The 18,276-nt window shown below is 42.0% G+C and overlaps 1 long non-coding RNA gene across 1 annotated transcript; it reads left to right on the plus strand.

Moving 5' to 3' along the window:
- Window positions 1-73: 73 nt before the first annotated feature.
- LOC148222985 (uncharacterized) lies at window positions 74-9,206 on the plus strand. Its single transcript, XR_015805091.1, has 3 exons — window positions 74-143; window positions 8,728-8,848; window positions 8,989-9,206. It is a non-coding gene; the product is annotated as an uncharacterized LOC148222985 (long non-coding RNA).
- Window positions 9,207-18,276: the final 9,070 nt, after the last annotated feature.

Here is an 18,276-nt window from a genome sequence, read left to right on the forward strand (position 1 = left end):
CAAGTAGCCCACCAATGCCAGAAATAGAGTTGCTGTGTAAACGATGGGAGTGGCCAGACTTCAGCCACAACTCCCTGATTTCATTCACTGAGGACCTACTCTTCGCAGTCCTTTAGTCAGATCAGGCTTCAAAGTGAGCAGAGGTAAGCTAGACAGTACTAAAAATGTGGGTATGGTAAGAAGGGTTGCCTGCTAGTAGAAAGTAATCTGGAAGTCTCTTCTGAGCACTGAAAGCATGATTCTAACAGAGGGAGTAAGGAAAAGCAGCACAGTGATTTATTGTCCTAATTCTTCAGCAGCTTGCCTACAGATAGCCTTCAAGAATAGTTTATGCCTAGAAGTGTTTGATTTGTAAAATTGGGGGATTTCTTTTTCCCATGTTACAAGCACTCATAGAGCAACTGAAGGCATCTTGGAAATCCTTCTCTTAGGGTCAAGTTTCTCATCCTCTGTACAAAGAGGTTTAGATAAAGATCTAATGTACTAAACAGGATTAATTTCGGTACACAAACTCCAGGATGGTGACATATTTAAATTCTTCCAGACTTTAGGATTACAGTCTGGTGAAGAGATTTGCTTTGGCAGATGAAACTACAGTTTTGTCCCTATTCTGTCCTGTCATTTTAAATCAGTCGTTCTACTCTTGCCACTGGATAGGCCAGCATTTATTTACTCTGGGTTGGATTCCAAAGTACTCACTGTGCAGTGAGATGTCTTTAATGTGTCTGCTTGCCACTCCTGAATCCCCTTAGATTTTTGGTCTATTAAAATGATCTAGCAGCATTTGCTTGAGTTTACTTTTCCTGCAGGAAAGATTCCCATTGAAATGGATGAGATACTACACACACACACACACACACACACACACACTCTTTAGACTTTGAGGTGCTGCCTAATGAATTTCCATGTTATCGCTTGCCTGTGTTCCAAATCTCCCAAAGAAGTTAGCTCTGCGTACTGCATGGAGGATAAGACAGTGTGTTAGCAGTGATAATCCCCATCCTGAAGGTTCTGCAATAGGATAATTCATTGTCAGTTAACTTATGCCTTTGCCTTTAGCTATGAGAACACAACCCATGTCATGGATTCACTTTGCACTAGCAGCCGGAGTAGTGAGACTACTCTGAGTAGTGTTGTATATTTATATATGCAAGCTAAATCCCTCACTCCTGCTTTACATAAAAACCTTGATTTCTGGTATAAATATGAAAAGCTTTTGGATCAAGGCTGCAGGAGGCTAAGATGAAAATTTGAACGTCAGAAGATGCAGGAACGGTTATGCTAATGTATCCCAGCTCTAGAGAAAATCAAACTGAAAAGGTAAAGCTGTGATTCAGAGTGAGTGTAGCACGGGACAACAGACTTGTGATGGCTCCTATACAACTGTTCAGCCTCACCAGCTGGTTTGTAAGCAGGCACCATAGCTACAAGATCCCACTGGGATGTTCTGCAGCAACAAACATTCCAAAGAGGCAGGTCCTGCATCCCACCCTCACAGCATGGGGGCACAGGTTACAGCAAAAACATTACAGTACATTACTAATTTTTTTTTATCTCAAGTCCTTTACTGTACACTAGTAGCCCACAGTCTGTCCTTTGGCCTGCAGAGATGTCCAATTCCACCTCCTGGACACCGTATATCTCTTTTTGTCCCATCTTGAAGGGTATTCCAGAGCAACAAGGAAGGCTATTCCCAACACAGGAAGGATCTCCAGCCAGTTTCCTTCCAAGTGGTAGCAGATACTGGAATAAAGCTCTGTGTAGGGATTTCAAGATAAAAATAATGTAAATTAACAATTTTCAAAAACACTCAAAGTCGCAGACTGAGTGACTGAACACACAGGCATGAGCTGTATGTTGCACAGGAGTATTTCAGGTACCATCTGAAGATGCTAAACTGGGAGGGGAATATTCCCTGGAGATAGCAGCTCTTATTTTCAGCTTTAAAGAAAAGCAGCCTTCACCATTAGATAGAATTAGCAAGCTGGGTGTCCCTCTGTTTTGCACAGGTCTGAGGCCATGGAGGGCTCTCTTACTCCCCACTCTTGCACTTAGCTAGTGTTTTAGATATGCAGCCAAGTGATGACACTTCACAGTGAAGATTTTCGTAGGAATTTTTTTTGCCTTTGACATTAAAAAAAGAAATTATTCTTTAGTTGCCATTTGGATTAATATTTTTAAATTTATGTATATTATTATTTGTGTATAATAAGGATTACATGGCTTTCCAGTTATTAGTACTGAGTATTCAAATTATCCTCACAGGTTATCAAAAACCCCCTACAATTAGCAGTTTATGAGTATATGATTAAATTTGCATCTTATTCATTAAATATAAGCCGGTCACTCTGACTACAGGATCAGATGTGATTGCCTCCACTACCCAATACTTTAAATATTAGTTATGCACTACATATTACAAAGAAATTTCTTTTAATATTTCTCCTGGGTCCTTAATTACAGCTACTTGTAAAATTTGGTGGATCCCTGTGCCCTTTGTATCACATTTACATTTTTCAATTATAGATTGTCTAGGGTGAGTTTCTAAATAATTGGCAGATCTCATCATGTGTTGAAAAATCAGATGATGGTACTTTTTCTCACAAGCACTCTAAAGATAGAGAGTTTCTGAGGAGCCCCTGGCGACACTCTGGGGTGGGAAGATCTCTCTGAATTCTTCCTGCTCTTCCATAGGAACAGGACAGCTCTCCCTGCACAGGAAGAACTGCATCAGCTTGCAGGGAATGTGATCGAGTGTCACCCATCCTGCAATCTGTAAGACATCCAACAGCACTCTGAAACAGCCTCAGCCAAGTGTGACCACTCACACACTTACTGCTCATCTTCCAGTGACTCCCTCAGGCTGTTCTCTTGAGGCAGGTCCTCCCTAGCTTTGTTCCCCTTCCTTTTTGGCTGGCCAGGGACAGCTAAGTCCGAGCATGCAGAGGTGATTTTTGGCCTGATGAGCACCATGCAGGTCTGGCAGATGCTGCAGCTCCCACAGCTGCACAGCCCTGCCCTTCTCAGCTCTCCAGGGTAGGAAAGGTAACGAGCTGCAGACTGTTGTCTGCCCTTAATGGGGTTTTGTGTCTGCACAGAGGTTCTATTAGTTTGCTTGCTGTAGTCACAGCAAGGTTTGTTTTCTGGAAGATATTTGCTGAGAAGATAGGAGGAATAAGAAATAAAAAATTACTGGATCCAAAGATTATTGTGTGATTACCTCAAGATAATAGGATAATTAAGTTAAAGACTTTCCTTCCTTTCTGCTTAGGCCTCCAGTATGTCTGAAGGTGAGGAGGTGACTGAAGGTCAGTGCAGGCATTGCTGGACAGAGTTTTCCTGTTAATAGAAGAGATACCTCCTCTGTAGCCAAACACAGGGGCAAGGAGGCTCGTGCCTGGGAGTTTGTTAGAATCCATGAAATTATTCACCTTCAATTTTTTCTGCTACTTAATTGGCAACACACTACAGTAGGTGCTGTAGGGCTCCAGGTAGTCTTCTGTGCCCTGCACTGAGTGGGGGTACAGGGAGCACATGTGCCATACATCTGTAAAAGGCAGGCACTTGCTGCAGCTTTAGGGGTAGGATTTAATGGTCTTGCTGCTCTCTTCCAGATCCATGGCTTTTGTTTTGACATTGCACACCCATCCAGCCCATTAATGCAAAGACTTGTGCCAGGGAGTGTCATCCTAGAACTACATTCTCCCCTTGGGCTTCAAAAAATTGTTTCCTTAAATCTGGTAGCCAGACACTGAAGAGAAATCCAGCAGTCTTACCTACTGCACTTTCAGCCTTTCTAAGCTGTTTTTCAGTCCCTGTCAGACTTTCCAAGCTGAGCAGTCAAGCTGCAGAACTTGCCACATGACACTGGGGGTATGAAGAGCTTTGAGTTCCCTGCGAGTTAATAAATGCATAGAAAAACATTCCTGACTGAGCAGTTTCCAAAGTCGAACAAATAGCTGAGGGGTTGCAGAAGAGCTGTTGCTAACTGGTCATGCTGTTCTTTGTTTCTCTGGGCATCAGGTTTTGGCCACTGTCAGACACAGTGTAAGGGACAGACAAATCTTTGGTCTGACCCAGTAGTACTCATCTCTTTGCTCCAGAAGTGCTGGGATGAAGAATTCAGTGCAAGAGGGAGGCTTTTCCCACCTAACCATTTGCTCCTTTGAAATGAGCCTACCTAAGAACCCTATCCAACAGAGTTCTTTCCATGTCAGGTGTAAGCTACTGGCTCAACTGCTCTCTCTCTGCTTCATCAGCTATTTTCTTTCAGGGACACACAAGCATAAGACAGATCTCTTTACATTCCCTTTTGGCCTCAATTGCAATACCTAGCAGGTAAAATCCAGCCACCACATTTTCCCCTTGTCCCTTCAGCAGTCAGCTACATCATTATCTGATTTAGCATCGGCTGGGTGAAGCACTAACCAATTTGACACACGCACTTGGCATTTCCTGAGCATCCTCATTCTTTGACAAGGCTTTAACTGGGCACAGGGAGGGAAGACTGGCACAATCTCTGTGTTAGTTCTGAGTTCTCTGTGCACTGGCATACTGTAGGAAGCCAGAAAGCTCCTCAGGAAGAGTTACCCTTCTAGCCAGCCAAGAAAGCAGGCATTTGTAGTACATGGAGGGCTGTGTTCAGCCTGAAGTGGAAACTGGAGAACACCAAACTTAGGGAAGGTGGAAAGCCTTTCAGGGAGTAACTAAGCATTCCATTAGCATGAAAGTTGGATGGCGTCAAATGAAACTAGCACAAGGCAGATTCACAACCAAGAGCTCCTCTTCACACCAGTGTTAGCTGAGCTACAAAATTTCTTGCCAGAGTACACAGGCTGGAAGCTTACACAGCTCCCAAAAGAAACCTTTAGGGAAGAAACCTATCAAATACAGATCATCACCTCTACTTCAGAACTTAAGCCCAAGGCATTGAAAGTTGGGAATATACTACCAGATATCATTTTGTGCTTATCTTTATTTTACATTTCCTGGAGCATCTGCTGTTGGCCACTGTCAGAAGCAGGAAGCAGGGCAGAGCAGACCTTTGGTCATCTGCTTGTGGCTGTTCCTGAGATTGTGATTAAGGACTCTCCTGCCTCACTACAAAGACCCAAACCTGTAGTTCCCCTCCCTGTGCTGCAGCAGACTCCTTTGTATTTGTACAGGTTGGGCTTCTATTGGGTGTCAGCTCATCACTTGCCTGATGGCAAGTACAGGTTCAGCCCATGAAAGGGGAGGAGATAAAGCAAAGGGATTTATCCTTCTGTTCCTTCTATCTATTCCTGGAATATTGTAGTGTTCCTACATTGTTGTGTGCCAAAGAGGAGGTCAGAAGAGGTCAGATCCATGAAGTGGCTGTGGGACTTAAAGACTACAAAACAGACACCTCCTTTGAGCACAGGAGCCATATCCAGGCATCAGCTCCGGGGATTGAGTCATACTAGTCCTGCCCAATGTTTTTAATGATGAAATCTGGCCTCAGACTTCAGTGAATGCAGGTTTTTGTTCTGGATGATGCTAAATCACATGGGGATACACAGAACAAATAGTGTCTGCCAGGGATTTTAAATAATCTTGAATCATTTTGCCCTAACGAAGCACCCTAAGTGATGCTGTAGATTCAGCTCTTGTGATCCTTGGGGTCACCTACACTGCCCTGCTTTCTAGGAATCCCTTTTGCCTGTTGGGAATTAATCAATTTCCAATTCTAGAGCCGCACAGTAGCACATTAACAAAATAAATCCCTGCTGTGAGCAGTGATAGTAGGGAAAGAAGGAGATATGCCTTGCCTTAAGTATGGCCCTGAGCCTGTTGCTGACTGCAGAGAGCCAAGGTAAATATGTGTCCAGCATCACTTCTGCCTGCCCTTGGCCTTGCTTCTTTTCCTCACTTGGCTGATTTTCACAGACAAAGCACCGTCTCTTTGTGTAATACACATTCCTTCTATTGCACTGGGAATCATCCTTCATTGCTATAAACTTTTTCAATTTTTGTAAGGCCTTTTACTACCTTGCCAGCATAGCATAATTTATTTTGCTGAGTGGTTTACACATTGAAGTGTGTGAAGTTGTATTTATACGTCTCTGATGAGTTCTTTCTTGGCTAGTGGATCAGTGTTGTGGAATTTTTTTTTTCTGTAGCTTTCTGCTTTCACAGTGCTATTTTTGTCCTAAAAATGAGACTTCAGACCTCTGACTTCTGCCACTTCACACCAGTTCAATTCTCAACTCCAGCAGACACAGTAGAGCCTGGCACCTTCCCTGTAGTGGGAACATCTCACTTTTGTCCAGAATAGCTGAGGACCCTTTAAACAGCAAACTGAAACTGTCCCTCTGAGGTGCTGTCCTTGGGTTTTCTGGATTCATGCCCTTAGTTTAAATTACATGTGTTTTTTCATGTATTTCTTACATATAGTTTAAGGAGTTTAGGCTCTGTCTACTCTTGCCTTTAAAACTGAAGTGCTTCTTTCCTCCCTTTTTGAACATAAGCCTTTTGTAAACTCTAAGGTGTGGACAACAAGTGTAATTAAATCTGACTGTGGGTGTGCTCACATCAGAGCACAGCTAAAGTTACACTTGTTTATGTGCAAGTGCCATCAGTGACTGAGAGCTTGTGCAGCAGCTCTGGTAGTACAGACCAAGGCACAGTCAGAGCCATCAGATGCTGCCCAGTCCTCACTATTTTTTGTGAAAGGATGAAGAGGCAACACACTCCTCCCAGATGTGCTGGTAAACAGATTTCAGTCACAGCACATGACTTGATCTGCCATAAATGTCTTTTGGGAAGTGTCCAGGTTCAGCTGACCAGATCCATATTCCTGACCAGGATCAGTGCCTGTTCCTAAGTGAGGCTAGAGAGAACACCTATATTTGCCAATGGAGTGTATATGGAACCTATTAATATTAAACTAATCTGGTTTACAAAACCCACAGCTTTTCCTGAAGACAGATTCAGAGGATTTAAACTTCAGAATAGCATCTTCTGTCCTTGCCCTGCCTCACTGGCATCCTGTTTGGCAGACTAGACCCTCAGTAGTACTGTAGCACTTACTGCCATTTGGACTGGTAGGAAGTAAAAGAATATTTAGAGGAGGCTGAAGTGCTCATGGTAGGGAACAGGAGTAGAAACCAGGCCTTGTTATTAGATGCAGAATCATCCCCATGAGTGGATTCACCTGCATTCACCTCAGCTGAGAAGGGTCTTTGCAAGCCTCATACACACACTCAGCTCCCCTTGTCCCATCACCCTCTGACGTCCAGCTGCAGGGAAGCATTGGAGCAACTCATTCGGAAGGGCCACAGGTGAGTCCTTAGGACAACCTTCACACCCTTCCCTTTGGATGAGTGCCACCTGCACAGCTGGCTTCCTCTTGGCTCTGTTTTCTGCTGAATTGTAGGTATTGGAGCCTGCCTCAGATCAAATCTGTCTTTGCATCACTAGCTAGAACAGAGCTGTGTGTGGCTGGTTGTGAAGGAGCATCATATTCCCTCAGAAGTAGGAGGCTCCCTTCCTGTTTTGGGATATTTTACCTGCTTGTTATAAGGGTTTTGAGGATTGCCAGGAGAAGAGGAAAACGAATCAACAACAAAAAAAAAGCATTACAAAATCTAGAGAGGGTAAATTAAAATCTGAATAGGCTGTTGGAAGGCTAATTCAAGCAATAGCAGTAGCTGATCATTAACTTTTCCATAGTACAGCAGGCAGTGCTATAAAACCATATTACTAAGACTAATAAATTTAGCTCCACAACACCTCTTAAAAGTAGGTGGATTACCTCCCTGAATAGGGAAAAAGTAACAGAAGAGTACTCTGTGAAAGTTAATTGAAAGTACATCAGCTGCACAGAGCCCCACACCTACTTGTCCTCACTCATTGTATAAAATACAACAATTCCCTCTTCCAGTTTTAAGCAAAGCATTTGCCCTGCTATTAGTGACCAGCTGGGATTTGTGGTCAAGATATCCCACATAACAGCCCTACAGTTATTAGATGTTTTACTACTTATTCCTTAATTAAACACCTCTTTCTTTAGCACAATAGTGTAATATTGCAGCAGGGAGCAGTGACTGAAGTCCAAAGATGATGGGAATTTACAGCTATTTTCTTACCAGAGGCATCCAGCAGTGTCATGAACTAGTACAAGCCAAACGCAGTGAAACCAGCAGAAAAAGGCTTATAGCCAGCACAAGTCCTGGATGCCAGAACTAGACAGAAGAAGCTGTAAGGACCCCTTAGCTCAGTCTAAGTAAACATACAGGTTAAACAAACACAGAACTAAACTGCTAAGAGTGGGTAGCAACTGAAGTGCCATGGGATGGAAAATTTTATGTGAAGGGCTCCTATAGGTTTTGGAAGATAAAAATCTCCTTTTCCAGTTTACACTTCGCACATAATAGAAGCAAAAGATCCATTTAAGCCCAAGAAGTGTGAATCCTTCTACTTCCTTTGGCTCTGAGGACTCTTCTCTTGCCCTTCAGCAGTAAGTGCTGAAAGAGCACTTCTGCTGCTCCTTCAGTTTTTACAGCCCTCCTGTTCCCCATAAGCCTTTTTTGCACCCCTCCCCTCCTCTTCCTCCTCTCCAGGTCTTTATTTCAGTGGGCTTTAACCTACTAAGTTCAGTATAGGTTTTCATTTAATTGTAATTAATTATATCTATCTTTTTTTGCTGAAATTGTGTTCTACTAAGTGCAACAATGCGTTTCAATGAAAAATATTTTTACATCATAGTGTAAACCTACTCATAAGCTTTGACATGTTCTTATGTTGTGGAGTCATCTGCTACAGCCCTGCAAATCTGGAGCTTGGATCTCAAAGAGGGCATCTCCTCAGAGGATCTTGAGAAAGAAAGGTAAGAGAATTCTGCTGATCATGAGAGAAAAATATACTAGTGTTTAATCCTTTTGTGTGTGCTGCTGCTTTACTTTCAGTCTGCAGCTGAAATTTTCCTGAAATTGTTTAAATGTTACCTTTCTTCCTTGCTTCCAACAGGCAGCAAGGCCTGAGGAAAGATTTCAGAGTTTCAGTGTTGTTGTCCTTTGCAAAATAGAAAGCAAACACACCTCTGTGTCTGCTCCCTGACGTCCAGCAGAGGTGAGAGATTCACCCCTTCTTTGGAGAAGCCTTTCTTTGATGCTGTATCTGCCTGTGTCATACTCACTGTATTTGGTGACAGCCTGTGGGTTTGTAGGGGACAGTTACATGTGAGTAAATATATGAAGAAATTACTAGGGATACCCACATCTGAGAGTGTCTGGGGCAGTGTGTTTTCTTCAGCACGATGAAACTCTTGGGGATGCTCTGCAAATCTGTTCTGTGGCCCAGGTAAACACTCCTAGTGCTGTAATTTTACCTGCTGTAGGGGAGATGCCTCCTACCAGGAAAGTGATGGGTATTTTATAAAACAGATGTGGGTCTGTTCCCTTCACCTGCTCCTGCCAGCCCGTTACTGCAAACAAGGTTTGCTCATTGGGGTAGTGACCTCCTGTCTGGGTTTGAAAGATAGGTGTCTGCTAGGAAAAGCAAGGCCCTCCCCTGAAATGGAGAAAGTAAACCTCCCTCCCTCAAAATTAGTATAATTTTGAAATTAAGCAGCTTTCAGGAATAACAGTTCTTTACCAGGATGTACAAGGCAAACAAGACAAGTACAACTGTGGCATTAACAACAATCAGAACAGGAGCCCAGTAAGAGTTTTTTCAGCTGCCGGCACTTTCCCCTTTGATGCCGTTCCCGTCACAGCTGGCAGTGAGCGCTGGCGGCTCCCGGTGGGCAGGGCAGGGGCGCTGGGCTGGTGGCGGCTGTGTCCCACATGGGAAGGGATGGAAAAGAGAGGCTTTGCTTCACAAACCCTGCGGCAGTGTCGGTGCCGGTGCTCCAGCAGGACACTTGGAAACCGCAGGCTGAAGTGGCAGGGCCGGGGTGCGGGGTCCAGCAGCAGAAGAGGCAGCTCCCGGCTGGGTTATGGCAGTGGTAGCAGGGACCCTCCTCCTCCTCAGCCAAGAGCGAACGAGAACCTGCAACTGGCCCCCACTCTCCTTTTACCTGTTTCTAATTTTATGGTGTCTCTGTCCCTCCCAAAAACCAGAGAAGTTTCCCCTCCCCCGTTTCAAATACCCAGCCATTCTGAGCAAGTCAATGGGAAAAATTCCACGGGTGACAAGTGAAAGAACACCCGACCCCCAACTCCTCCTGAGCCCACTCCTGTTGTGGGACATGGGACAGGCCCAGGTCTGGGCTGGGACTGACCTGCTCCCATCAACAGAGATCTCTGGGGGACAGTCCCTGCACACAGATGGGGATAGCTGAGCCAAGCCTCACACCCTCCCCTCTCGGCCCTTGCAGTGGGCTAGTGTGCAGATGTGGAATTTTTGGAGGTGCTTTGTACAAAGCAATGGTTGTGTTCTTTCAGCAGATCCAGGCTGACAAGCCACAATCAAGTACAGCTAGCTCCTATAACAGTGGGGCTATTTATCTTGCAGTCCCTCTGTGGGGCCTAGAGACTCTAAAATCACAGAATCCCATGATATGCTGAGTTGGAAGGGATGCACAATGGTCATCGAGTCCAACTCCTGGCCCTGCACAGCACCATCCCCGAGAATCACACCATGTGCCCAAGAGTATTATCCAAATGCTTCTTGAGCTCTCTCAGGCTTGATGCTGTGACCACTTCTCTGAAACAAGAAGCCTTTTAAATGAGAGCAGACACACTGATAATCCCACATAGTCTCAGGACATTAAGCCTCCAGTATTGATGTCTCACTTTGACTCATTTTTCTGGTCAGAAAGTCTTATGGGGCCAATTGAGATCATATAGCTCATAATTTTATAGCCAGAAATTATTAAAATAATAACAATAAAGTAGTAATAATAAACCTTCACTTACTTTAATGGCAAATCTTTATGACTGACAATTCCTCCAGCTTGCATATAACTCCCATAGCCTGAAACTCTTCTGTATGAGTCCCATGCTCTTGTTCCACAATCCCAAGGGTAAAGTCTGAAAAGCTGACTTGAACTCCTCAATAGGTAAAAGTCTTTCTGGGCCCTTATAAGAGAATTCAGTGAATAGAAAAATCTTTTCTTTGGAAGCCAATTTATTAAAATGGCACTGTCAAAATAATGACAACTGCTTTGAGCCTGTCACTTTGAAATTGTAGGGCCAGATGGTGAGAAACTTTCCTGCTGGTCAGGGAACTTTCTGAATGCTCAGTTACTTAGACCAGACTGGGTTTTTGGTGTTTTTTAAAGTATGTTTTCTCTAAGAACTAAACTTGGATTACCTCTCATTTATCATAGGCTAACAGCATGTATCACCTAGTATAGGCCAGTTGCTTGAGGGTCATGTCATGTCCCAGAATAACCTTTCCATTTGACCATACCTTTGGTAAATCAAGGAAGCCTGTGAACTTATTCCTTGTTGTGTGTTCCTCCTCAATCTTAGCAAGCCACAATTGCAATGCAGTGGCATTGTTAGTTTTGGTTTGTTTGGTTGTTTTTTCCCCAGGAGACCTGATGTAACAGAATACTTTTAGTACAGGGCTTAAGAGCCAGACAGCAGAACAATCCCTGTCCTAACACAAGGCATGACTGCAGAATAACTAGTGCTGGTTATGGGCTGTCTACTGAACTGAAAACTGCTGGGGATGTGCCTTTAACATGGTCTGAGGCTGTTCAGAATGTTGGGGGTTTGGTTTTGTTTTATCTGGTTGCTGCTGAAGAAGCTTTCCTTCCTCTGGTATTTTAAAGGCATGTGTTGTGACCTGTCACTTGCTAAATTTGTTTGATGTGAAATTTGAGTCTGGCCATGGAAAAACACACTGCAGGAATGTGTTTATTTTGCTCTCTGCTGAGGTAGCACAAGTTTCCAGTTTTCTTGAAGTTTCAGCCAAGTGTTGTGTTGTAAATGTAATAATCACATTCAGGAAGAAAATTGGCATGTGAGATCTACAAATGGGAGGCCCAAAGCCTTTGCTTTAGTTTGTCCCAGGCAAACAGCTACATTCACACAAAACTCATTGCAGAAATGGTGCTGGAATCACCAAAGTTCAAATTCCCAGCTATGTCCATCCTCCCTAGACACTAAGGCACATCTGCTGAGTCTGTTGGCTTCATCAGCTGGGAGATACTCTCCATATTTCAAAATACCAAATGGATTCTAAAGCCATTTACTCCTATCCTAAGAAATTAAAGAAATCAAATCAAACAAGCAAAGCCATTTTTAATGGTGCTTGGCTGCACAGAGATTGTCAAACACATTTTGCTTTGCAAATGCTCCCTGTTTATAAACAACTGTTACATGTATGCAGAGTACTCCTAGTTCATATGACAATATAAAGGTGTTGAGAACTAATTAAACCAGTTGATACTTGTTCAAAGCTTGAAGAAGGGAAAACTTGGACAAGCACTGCTTTTTGTTGTCCATGCACTTGTCTTTTTCTAAGTCAAGGTTATTCTTAACTAGGAAAACATTACATGAAAAAATTATTTTACATAAATGAATAAAATGCTATGTATAATTTTTTCATTGCAACAAACAATAATGTCAGAGCTATTTTTTTATTCTTACTGACATAGGAGCAAATTAAACTCTACCTTATTTCTCTAGTTTTTTTTCTTCAAGGGAGCCAGTCTAGTTTTAATTGTACATGGTACTAGCCATCTGATGAATCTAGTCATCAGTTAGGATACATCCAATAATTTTTTAAGGAAAAAAAAAAAAGCATCTTCCATAGATTTATTTCCTGTAGCTTTTCAGCAAGAAGTTGAGTGCTGTCTCAAGGGCCCCCAGCACAGGGTCATTCAAACACTGCAGTGCTTATTCCTGCCTCTCCTGCAGCTGACAGTTTGTGTGCGTTGCATTGCAAGCCATCCTGAACCTCCTGAGCATGAAGTTCAGCATTCCTGGTGCAAAGGAGGCACAGCCTGGTTTATGGTCTATGGCTTATGGTATGGGCTGGAGATGTGCAGTAAGAGTTAAATCACAGAGTCAGTCACTGGCTGGGGTTTCCAGGAGTTGAACAATGATGTATGGGGACTCTCAGAGTTAAGTAAATGACAGATTCTGCTAAATATTTTCTTTTTCTTTGTGCTCAATCTCTGTCTATAAAATTAATGTTACTTATGGAAAAAGGTATGTTATGTATGATTTTTACTTCTCTTTGAAAATCACTCCAGTACAAAGCAGCTGCTTTAGTATTTTTCCTTACTTACGAGAACAAGTACTCTGACAGGTTCACATGACATAAGAGAGGGATACCTGCTGTGTATTTACATTTATTTATGATCTTTTACTGTATATAGAATGTAATTTTACCTAGACCATGTAGCACTTGAATGACAACTGGGGAATTATTAGTGTGTTTTTTCATTCCAAAGAATAACTATCAATGTACTGCTCCTACACATTAGCACTTGCATTTCTGTCTCAAGCAGCTCAGTGAACAGAATTATTAGTGTAAACTCATGGTGGTTATTTAGCAGTACATCACTCTGTACATTGAGAGGAGAGAAGAAAATCCTAATGCTTCATGTACCAGCACTGGGGTGAGTTTTACCAGGCATGTGACTGTTTAATCCCATGGCCCTAAGAGCAGATCAAGTCATCTAGGAAGTATTTGACATAGTTCTGCTTTTGACTTTTGCATTTAGGAAAACACATATCAACAAGTAAAAATAAGACCTTATATCTGAAGTCAGTGTTGAGGACCACATTTTCAACTGCTATAAATGTGACTCTATTTTTATTATCACTACTATTATCTACCAGCAGAGAATCAGTCAAGCTTATGAAAGGTACTTAAAAAATGACAGACTGCAAAATAAAACCACAGGAGCGATTTTGCACACACAAATCCAAGATGGAAAATCTGGAGATTAAGCATACAGACCTCAAAAAAATCCACTGCAAAACTGGCCAGTGTGGACAACTGATAGCGATTTGAGAGACTGATTATGAGCCTGTTGTAGTTTAACTATATTGACTGGCACTCCTGTGATAGTTGCTTTATTAAGCATAGTCATTTTGATCATTAATTTCAGCATGAAATGGTTTTTACAGAGGCCTTTGTGCATTAGCCTAAGTGATTCTTCACTAAAGAGAGAAATCAGTATGTCAGTACGGTACTGGACATCTTTGAAGTTTGCAAAATTTAACTGCCCAGATGTTTCATGAAAGGCTTTCAATTCCGATATTATTTTCAGCCTGGCTGCCTACCAGAAAATAAATACCCTTCAATTTTTCATGGAGCCAGGATAGTTATTCTCCTCTTCCCTGCCCCCCTGCCTGGCTGCCATTACCGAGGTGCCAGAGTGACACCGTGTGGCCGAGAGAGTGGCAACACAAACTTCAGGAATAATGAGAAACTGTAACTTTTACCCCAAATACACATTAGGACTTTATAATCTCGTTGCAGCTCTTCAAAAATAATATTTGCTACAGTTCCGTTGTTTTTATTTTCATATATTTATATATTAAGCTCCAAATAATAAGAAAGAAAATTTAATTACTGATCTAGGAAAAAGTACCAAATTTACATCATGAGATTTAAAAATAAAAAACACCAAAACAAACACCAAAAAACCCCAAAAACAAACAAAAAAACCTCCCAAACAACAACAACAACAACACAAAAACAAAATTAAAAAAACCAAACAAAAACAAAAAAAAAAAAAACCCAAACAAACAAACAAACAAAAAAACCCACTTCCCTGAAGTCTTTTAAATGGTGTTTTATTATTCTTGGTAATATTTCTGACAACTTTTAAAAAATACTTTTTTCCTTATAGAAACACAAAACAATTCAAGCTTTCTTATCCATCTGCCAATTTTTTATGTTCTACACTGTTTTGGTTCCTCTTTTTATCCTTTTGTCTGTCACCGAGGATGCTGAGTAGCTTCTCAGGAATTCAGTAGTTCCAGTACACTTCAGGAAGAGATTCTGAGCTGGGTGAAGTGATTAATAGAAATTGTAATTCCTCATCGTCAGATGATAGTTTTAAAACAAAAAAAGATCAAGACAAATCTAAGAGAAGAGAGCCCCTCCTTTCTTGCAGCCAGTGAGTTAATGGATATTTCATAAACATATCTGGATTGTGGGGAGAAAAATTGACAGGTCTCACACACATTTGTAATACAAAATGTTATATGCTCAGAGCCCAAATCAAACACAGTTCAGCAAATTACCGTGAAATATTTACACTCCTGTCCACAGCTCACATGGCAAAGGGTTGATGTGAAGCACGGAAAGTCAAGGATTGGCTCACATTGAGGGAGTTCTGAGGCAACGCAAGAAAGGCTGAGATCCTGTGGGGAGCTACCAAAGGTGACCCACCAAGAGGGACACTAAAAGACACAGTCTTTTCCCTGCCTGCCTTTAACTAATTAAATCCTTCCTGATCTCCACAGGGGTCTGAAGGCCTGCCAGGCCCAGCAGGAAGCTGTTCACAGCACAGTCCATTGAGAGAACCCACAGGGGGAAGGAAAAAGGCTGACCTGACCTTTCACCCTGCCATGCCACCAATTGAGAGCATTTTGGAGTCCTCTTCTTATATGAAAGAGTCAAGATGGGACTCTTGGTGTTAGATAACCCTCAGGTGTTAGATAACCCTCCTCATTGTCTTTAGTCCCCATTGGAAGCAAGACATGCAGAGCCAGCCCTTGGCTTAGTTGTGATGTTCTTTCTCTAATCACAGTCAAGGGGAATGGCCTTAAAAATAGTCAATTTGTGGTGCCTCTTAAGGCAATAGATAAGAGAGGAGAAAAATAGCATTGAAGGGTAATTGGAAATGGCAATGAGATAAAGATACAGGCATAAAATCTCTCCTTTTCTACACAAAACCCCCACCCCCTTCTGAAAGACCCACAATTGGCAGGAAAAGTGATAGTTAATGTATTTTGTGCAAAGAAAAGCAGTAGATGCAGAGCAAATGAAAAAGGGTCCCAGGCTGTCATTGGAAAAACATGTTCCTCAGGCCCAAGGATCCATGCTGGAAAGTACCCAGATCTCTGGTTTTTGCTCCCAGTCAAACACTTTGCCTTGCATTTGGCCAGGTATTTTGAAAATCCACTCCCAGTAGTCTAATCTAAACCCTTCAGAGGGTTTTCATTAAATTCAAAGCAAAATTCAAAAGCAGGAAGGTTTTCATTAAATTCAAAGAACTGAATATAACTATTTCTGTAAAGCCACTAATTATTCCCCAGGGCATAATGCCTGTCACTTTAGCAATTTGGAGAAACCACCTCTCACCTTCAGTTCTTCCATTAAAGGCAGCCAGCCACCTGTACTGGAGATATATGTTTCAGATCACTCAATTAATCAGTTAGCAGCAGCATCAATAGCCTGCTATTGATTCAAACACAAGAATATATTGAAATAGCAAGGTGGAAATAAAATATGCCCAACAACAGAGGGGAACACCCAGCACCCTGCTGACATTTCCACATGAGGAGACAATGCTTTATACAGGAATAAAGTGGGAACAAAATCAAAAGCCATTACCTGGAATGAGCCATTGATGCAGCAGATGTAAACCAGAGCAGCTGGTTATGGGAAAAGCAATGGAAAATTCTTAGATTACTCCATAAATTAATGTAGCTTGTCAGAAAATAAGGCAAGGAGCTTGCTGCAGAATAAATAGTCAGACTTAATGAAAGTAGGGGCTGTATATCAGTGTTTCCTTATTCCCACTCAGTCTTTACAGACTTGATATAAAATAAAATCAAACAGAGCCAGTGGTAGTGCTGTGCCTTTGTGCAGGTCTGTGGGCACCAAGAAGAAAATAGTGCTGTTCAAAACTGGCTGTTCAGAAGTAACCCCAGATACCAACATGGGAACACTGGTAAATTCCCAGTCATTTGCTGCTTTAAAGTGATTTTAAGTGTAGCAAATGCGATCAGACTGAACAGGTGTCTTCTTTCTGACTCCAGCAGATACACTTCACATCCTCTCTGGACCAATATAAAACTAAAACCTACCTCACACTTCAGCAGCCCACTAGCACTTGGCAACTTAAAAAAAACCCCAAACCACTGCCAAAACCCCAGTTTTATCCTATGTAAAATCCCATTCTTGTATGCATAAAACTTTTTCACCTACGTTACTTTTAGTAGTATGGAGGACAAGCAAGTTAAGTCAAACACCCAAGTTATATTTATAATTTTCAGCTGGGGTTTACTTGTGCTCTAATAGAAAACAAGATCCTGAGCAGCCATAGTATGAGAGGCAATACTGATGCAACGTTACATTATAGAACTTAATTTTAGACAGGAGCACATTGCTTTTAAATAAGGTAATTTAATCCCCAGTTCTTAAAATATTCCGAAGAAAGCTACTGCAACAGGTATAAATAAATAGGTCTTTTGCTTATCACCCACAGTGGATTAATCCCCAAAATGTAGGGCATGCCCAGTTTTCACTGGAATAAAATTGAGTTTTAGATGGCCAAAGCTTGAACATCACAAACTGTCCACATGCTAGGTGCAGGCAGTGGGGCAGTTACCAAGAGCAAATGATGTTATTTTCCATAAGGGAAGCAATTTGCCTCACTGATAACTTTACCTCATTGATAACAGTGGAGCTGTGACGGTGAGTCAGGTGTCTCAGTATGATATTCAGCACCTGATCTCACCTGAGGCGCAGATAGACAGTATTGTGTTCCCCTGCCCTTCCCCTTTACTAGGAGCACTGTAACACATATATATCACAGCAGCTGTTACAGTGCCTGGCTAAAAAGAAAGATTGCAGACTTGTAGTGAGTTATTGCTTGAAAAGCACTCTTTGGAAATTTTAGTACTTAAGTTGTTAGTTAATGTAACTAAAGCATTCCCTGTATCACATTAAACTGAGAGACACGTTATTTACAAAAGTAGGGCTTTACCACTATTGCAACAAAATATTTAATTTGTCTAGCTGAAGTCTTTTCCACACACAGAACCTAGTCTATGCACTAGCTTCTGATTTTTAATGTAGTTACTGGCAGATTCCCCTCGTTTTCCACACCAAGGTAGCCAATTAGCAGCAACAGTTACAAATCCCTTTGCCTGTAAAGCCTGTATCAAGTTACTTCATGCAAATAGAGACAAATTAGGTCTCTACTTTGTCTTGAAATTGCATCCTTTCACTGGTGTTACCAGAAAGGAGTCAACCATCACAATCTTCTTCCCCACTGCCTCCAATTAAGTAACGTATCTGTATGATTTTAAAAAACCTATCCTCCTCAGTGCTCTGCTATCAAATGATTCCATTAAGCCAAGTCTCCAACATTTCTGGAGATTAAGAACA

The sequence above is a fragment of the Sturnus vulgaris genome, chromosome 8 (assembly GCF_052056855.1).
Source record: "Sturnus vulgaris isolate bStuVul1 chromosome 8, bStuVul1.hap1, whole genome shotgun sequence".
In the NCBI taxonomy this organism is placed as follows: domain Eukaryota; kingdom Metazoa; phylum Chordata; class Aves; order Passeriformes; family Sturnidae; genus Sturnus; species Sturnus vulgaris.